Source organism: Helianthus annuus, chromosome 12, assembly GCF_002127325.2.
Source record: "Helianthus annuus cultivar XRQ/B chromosome 12, HanXRQr2.0-SUNRISE, whole genome shotgun sequence".
Lineage (NCBI taxonomy): Eukaryota > Viridiplantae > Streptophyta > Magnoliopsida > Asterales > Asteraceae > Helianthus > Helianthus annuus.
The window spans coordinates 155,877,169-155,884,549 of NC_035444.2; positions in this window are offsets into that span (position 1 = coordinate 155,877,169).

A 7,381-nucleotide genomic window follows, 5' to 3' on the forward strand; every position below is an offset into this window, starting at 1 on the left:
AACATAAGCTATTTTATTACATTTAATATTATCTAATTAGTTTCAAAAGTTCTAAAATAGTCAAGAACTCAAGATTCAGATTCAAATGTAACTCAAAAAGTTGAATGATCCAGACTAATTTTACCTGTTTAGACTGTTAGATACATGAATACACACCCCTTTGCTTCTTTGAATTAGACCACCCAAAATGCCCTATTTATGTCACTTTTCCTTTATTTAGACCGTGGGGTATGGTGGGGCGTGGGTTGGGGGCATGGTGCGACACGTGGAGTATGGGGCACCCAAGACCAAAAGCCAATTTTAAAGGGGTATGGTGGGGCGTGGCTGGGGTGGCGTGGCCAAGCCACATCATAATGAGGTTCCGCCATGGCTAGTGCTCTTGGTCAATGATGTTCCGCCATGTCATGTGGGTAGCCCCGCCCAACGCCCGAGCTGGATCACACGCCAAACGGGCCACGCCGAAACCCACGCCCACCCGGGGTGGTGACTTGGGCGTTTGTACCCAACCCACGCCCCAACCCCCGCCCCATACCCCATAGTCTTACATCAAAAGACCTTTATGTACTATAACCAAAGAATAGCGCACAAACAACCAAACATAACATTTAAAAAACTCCCATTCGTTATCACCGTTGACCGGCTCGGTTGGCTTGGTGTTCCACTGTTCCTCATGTGCATCATCTTTGATATTATGTTCTTCTTAAGTTGGTTTAAATTTAAATTTAAAACACCACTCTGATCAAATAATTGATCTATGTCATCATAGATAACAATAATACTCATTCAAACACCCACAGGAAAACAAAAGAAAAAACTGAAGTTTTTTTTTTTTTTTTTTTTTTTGGTGAGATGATGAGGAAGAGGGTGGTGAGATCTATTGAGGAAAGTAAGAAGAAATCTAATTGTAGGAAGCGAAATAAAAGCTGCCAAAAAAAATTTAAGCCTGAAAACTTCAGGCTCTGATTTGGCGTAAGGAATCAATGCAGATGCAAATAGAAAAAAAGGAAAGTGGCCGAGGGGTTAATTAACAACTTAATACGAACATATAAAATATAAAACAGAGTCACGAACTCTATAAAACCTCATATTGTAATTCGATCAGTGAATCTAATAGTTGACTAATCCTAATTTCTTTCCAAAACAACTGAATACGAACACACAAACCGAAACTCGATCAGTGCATCGAATGGTTGACTTATCCTACTTTTACTTTACTAATCACAATTGAATACGAACACACAAAAAGAAAAACAAAGCCAATAGTTTTAATTTCTGTAAAGCCTAATTTAAAACTCAACCGGTGATTCAAATTGTTAACTAATTCTAATTTCATTTTTCTAAACACAAATTGATACGAATACACAAGAAAAACAGAGTTAGGAGGAGCTCTTACTTCTGTAAAACCTAAGATTAAACTTCAAACAACGAATTATATATTCGCTTACCTATCCTAATTCCACTTTCCTAAAAATAACTGAATACGAACATGCAAGAAGAAACACATGATCAGGAGCTCTAATTTCTGTAAAACCTAAAGTAAAATCAGATCAGTAATCCTAATTTCACTTTCCAAAACACAATTAAACACGAAGAAAAACAGAGTCGAGACCTCTAATTCCTGTAAAACCTAAAACTGAAATTCAATTGTCAAATAATCCTAATTTCACTTTCAGAAACATAATACATAAAAACAGATTCAATTGTTGAATAATCCTAATTTCCGTAGAACCTATGATTAAAATTTGATCAATGAAACATACAGAGTCAAGAGCTCTAATTTCTGTAAAACCTAAAACTAGAACTCAATCAGTTAATCAAACACAAACAAAACAAAACAAAACAAAATCACAACCTCTAGCTTCCGTAACCCTAGCAATTCGATATAGTATCATGAATTTGAACCGTTAACAATGATATAACCTTATAGACGAAACCTAACCTTAAAGGAAATGAAGATCGGTGTAGCCAGAATCAGATCGGTGAACGGATTTCTTCGAGCGGCAGATCTCCTCAAAATCAGATTGGTGAGAGGATTTCTTCAATCACGTATTCGGAATCAGTCATCGGATTTAACACACGGTTTCAAACTGGAATCAGTCGTCGGATTGCTAACATTGAGTCAGATTATTAAAGGAAATCAAGAGTGACACATACCAGATGTACGGTATCAGATCGATGAATGACGAGGATGATCGCCGGAGTCGCAGATGAGGATGATGAAAGATTAACAGATCTGCAGATCTGTTTTGATGAACGAGGAGCGCAGAGTCGTGTGATTGAAGCTTCTAAACTTATGGCTACTGTCAGTTTTAACCTAGAACTTATGACTATTTGCAGTTTTTACCCTAAACACTAAGAGCATTCATATCCAATCCACTAAAAATATACATACATTCCACTAAAAAACAACTCCTATATCAATATATTTCCACTAAAAACAAATACTTTTTCTCTCTCCTTTTCAATATATATTACATTTTCTCTCTCCTCCACTCACAACCACTTTCAATATATATTAAAAAAGTATAGGGGGTGAACAGTGTCCCCCCAAATATACAGATGAACAGTAACATTTTCTCTCTCCTCCACTCACAATCACTTTTTATACTTCTTATATTTTAAAAACCCCCCACACAGATTTTGATGGTTTGGATGAGAATGCTCTAATGAATAAATTTTTACTTTCTCTATTTTTTCTTGTATCCGCGACCGCTTTAAACGGTCGCAACTTTTGTTTTTCATATGTTTCTCGTATTTGTGACCGTATAAAACGGTCGCAACTTTTATTTTTTGTTTTTTCTTATTTGCGATTGCATTATACGGTCGTAACTTTTGCTATTTTGTATTTTTCTCGTATTTGCGACTGTTTTCCGACCACAAAAATACGGTCACAAAATTTGCGACCATTTTGCGATCGAATCTGGATTGGTCTTTAATTTTGCGATTGTTTTGGTTTTAGTCACAAATCGGTCGCTAATTTTGCGACCGTCTTATGTTAGTCGCAAAATTTGGTCGCAATTGCCTAGTTTTCTAGTAGTGTAAGTTTCTCTAACTTCCTCATCCCTATCCTCGTTTTTTGGTTTTCAAATTAGCTCCATGGATTTTAGGGATTGCTTTCCAATTCAATGGGCTTTATATTTTCTAATCATTGACATCCAATCTCATAGAAGCAAGATTCATTGCAGGTTCGTTTTTTTCCTTTGAATAGCTTAATTAAGGTTAAAATTACATATGTGTAATTTTACGTTTGTGTAATTAATGAAGGTTAAAATTACATATGTGTAATTTTAAATACAATTACAATTGTTTTTGATGTTCGATAATTTCTTATTTGATGGTTCTCATAAATGTTGCTCTATTTCTTTTTCTTTTTTTTTTTTTCAGATTGGGTTCTGTTGAGGCAAAAATATTCATAATGTCATCTGGTAAGTAAATAGTGTTCTTGTACTAAGGTTTTTAAGAAGATTAGTTAGTTGATTTCTATTTGTATATTTTTTTATTATTAACATATTTCTTTTCAATGATATAAAAAGTGGTAGATTAACAATGAAGAAGTGTGACAACATTGATAAGGCAAAAGTAATTAAAATTGAAGATTTCGAAGATGAATCCTCTGAAGACACATATGTTAATTCGACATTTTTTTATTATTTCGTGGTATTAATTGTTTTCTTTGGCAGAATCGGATATGTCAATGAAGATATTAAACGGTGGTATCAGTTCAAGGATGCGGAACACCAACAATATCAAAAAGGTATTTTATTTACATATATGAAATTAAAATTTAACCGGCACATTTAGGTATAAAATAATACCAGCACATATATTTTATTTCTATGTGCAATATGGTAAAGGTGAATCACAATTGTTGATGAGGCTTGTCAAACATACAATAATTGTTGGTACATTGATCATCACTAAAAATATGATAAAATAATTGTTTTACATATATGCAGCTAATATATGTAGATGGAACTACATGCAAAGGAAAGGAAGAGGCACGTTCAATTCATCCATTTGAGTTTTGGACATTTGAGCAACTACATATAAGACAAGAGGTTGAGTTAAGATGTGGTGGGTTTGGATTAGGGGAAATTCGGGAACTGTTTTCAGATAAACAAATAGTCATGTGTGATACTATTGAAGATTATAAGGTAAATTTAGATGCATCAAGCGAAGAGATGTATTTTGATGTAGATGAAATGAAGTTGGATCCTTGGAGGTAAACATATATTACTAGGCATGCACATATGTAATATAGCATATAGTAATTTAACTCATGTGTAGAATTTCATATATCTAATTCTGTATTATAACATATAAAGTTTTTTTTGTGTTGTTATTACATACGTGTAGGGGTGCAAACAAGCTCGAACGAGCCGAGCTTTAACGAGCCCTAGTCCGAGCTCGAGCCTGAGATAGAGCTCGTTTAGTTATCGAGCCCGAGCTCGAGCCTGGAATACAAAGCTCGTTTAGGCTCACGAGCCTAAACTAGCCCAAACAAAATTTTACACCCCTATTACGTATGTGTAATCAACCAATTTACGTATGTGTAAATTGTGTTTATTTTTGGAATGTGTAAAAACAGGTGGGAAAGAGCTGATAAATCATCTTTTTTGATATGTAATAATATTTACCCCTTAGTAAATAAGCCGAGCTCGAGCTTGAGTTCTCGTAAGTTAACCGAACTCGAGCTTGGGCTCGGCTTGGCTCATTTGTACCCCTAACTAATAACCTTGATAACATGTATGTAATTTGCGGTTGGGATTTATATATTACTTATAATTTGATTCGTTGTGATATTTACACAGGAGCATATTAGAAGACTCGAAGATCAATATGATTGTCTTATGAAGGATAAACTGAAGTTTGAAATTTCACTTGTCGAGGCTAACAATTAATATTATGGAAGTGTCGAAATAGCAGCTACGATGATAAAGTACAAGGGAATTTTTAAAGATTGCGAACGTGTTAATTTAAAAGAAGGAAAGAAGTCTGATAATGAGGGAAAGGATTGTGACAGTACTAAACAAAGTCAATACAATGATTGGACACAGTTTTTTGCTGAAAATGCTAAAGAAATACTAGATAGTATCTCAAAAAAATGAAAGATGTGACTGGACCCAGTTTTTAGCTGAACATGGGGATGAAATACTAGAAATTGTCCAAAAAACATGAAAGAAGTGTGGTAACTAAACTGGAGATGAAAGAGACAACAATTCCGAGTTTCAGTCTTGGGCTTACCCAAGAATTTGCATCGCAAGAAGGCGAACTAAAAAACTATAAACAAACTGATGTATTTGGTTTTACGCCATTGAGATTAATTTCAAATATTAGTCCCAATAAGAATGACATTGTTTTTGATGGGAGGAATCCAAAGAGATTGAGAAAGGCGGCTTATGCATGTCGCTCCCATATCTTATCCATCCCATTGATATGCACAGGTCAATTTCAGTTGGTGAAGGACGAATCTAGAAGTACCTATTAGATGGCAATAGTTTAGGTGTAAACGTGAGAAAAAAAGTAACTTTAAACAGTGATAAACCGGGATATATAAATAATAAGATAATTGAGGATGTGTAAAAATTGGATAATTCATGTGATTGAATATACATATTTCATTTTGTTTAGATTTGAATGTGAGAAAATAGTGGAATTCATTCAAAAAAATCTTTTGAAATTGAAATAAATCAGGTTAAATTAAAAATGTGATAATTTTCTAGGTGTAAATTTACTTGAATGCCCCTCGTAAATAAAATAATGAAAAAATAACATGAAATAAAATGAGTGGCTGTAAAGATCTTGATCCTATGTGTATAAATATATGTGTATAAATTTTTTTGGTTCTGAAATGATCTTGATCCTATGTGTATAAATATATATATATATATATATATATATATATATATATATATATATATATATATATGGTAAGGTTATTGTAAAAAAGACCGAAAGTGTGAGAAAGGTAAGAAATAATCTCAGTCATTAGATCTAAATTAATTTAAAAGGGTAAACAAGTAATTTTATCATTAATTCAATTAATTAAAAACTTCCCATAACCGCCACCTTAATTATAGGAAGTATATAACACCATTCAGCATTCAGCAAGTATATAACACCATTCAGCAAGTATATAACACCATTCAGCAAGTATATAACATCATTCAGTAAGTATATAACACCATTCAGCAAGTATATAACACCATTCATTGACTAAACATCTGATCGAAACATATTTTTTTCTCTATATAAGTATAGCAATATGGTACTCATATTAAAGGTAAAAAAACGCTCGTTATTATCGTGTAATTTTTTTTAAAAAAAAGTTACGTACAAAAAGTTATTGACGTTTAAAAAAGACGGGGGAAGTTACATGTGCATTACCTAATTTCTAGTGGGTTTAAAAGACTATATTGCCCCTAGATATTTCAAATCTGTCCAAATTAATGAAAATATTTTACAATTTGGTCCCTATTGATCTCAACCATTAGATCAAAAGATCTAATGGCTGAGATTCTTTCTTACCCTTCTCACACTTTAGGCCTTTTTTACAGGATCCTCTACCTATATGTGTGTGTGTGTGTAGTGTGTGAGTGGGGAAGAAAGGGCCACTCCGTGAAAATTTTCGCAAGGAGGGAGAGGCCACACATGGCGCCCCCCATAATGGTGTTCATGGGCGCCATGAGGCGTTATGGGAGGATGAGACGCCATATACAGCTCCATTACAGGTGGTCTAATAGCTTAAAGAAAGAGGCTTGAAGTTTTTAAAAACATGTTGATAGCTGAAAGACATAGCGCATGCACCAATCAGTCTTTGTTCCGATTGTTTGAGTGTTATGTGTCTTAGGTCCAAGGCTTGATACAAAACTACAATCGAGCCGAGGGTCTCACTAGAAGCAGTCTCTCTATTCATACGGGATAGAGGTAAGGCTGTCTACATTTACCCTCTTTAGACCATGCCTTAACTTAGTATTGATGGGATTTAGTGAGTATGTTGATGATGACTATATGTGTGAGTTTACCTTTTAAAAACAATCCAAATGATGAGGTGATGTATATTTTAAATTACAATCAATAAGAACCTTTTTAACTACTTAAACATTTTAATTGATACATAAATTAAAATAATATTAGTAACAATAATAACATTACAGGTAATTTTTGAAATGTAGAACTATAATGTTAATGGGAGTAATTTCTCAGTTTCTGTCTACTACACGATAAAAATGTCAAAATTTGGTTCAACAAAAGTATACGTGTCGAATGTAATGTATTTAGGTCTAGTTAATCCCTGCTTAATATTAAAATAGTTTTGTTTAGCAAAATGTAGAACTATAATGTCGATGGGAAATTTCTTGGTTCCCTGTCTACTACAAAA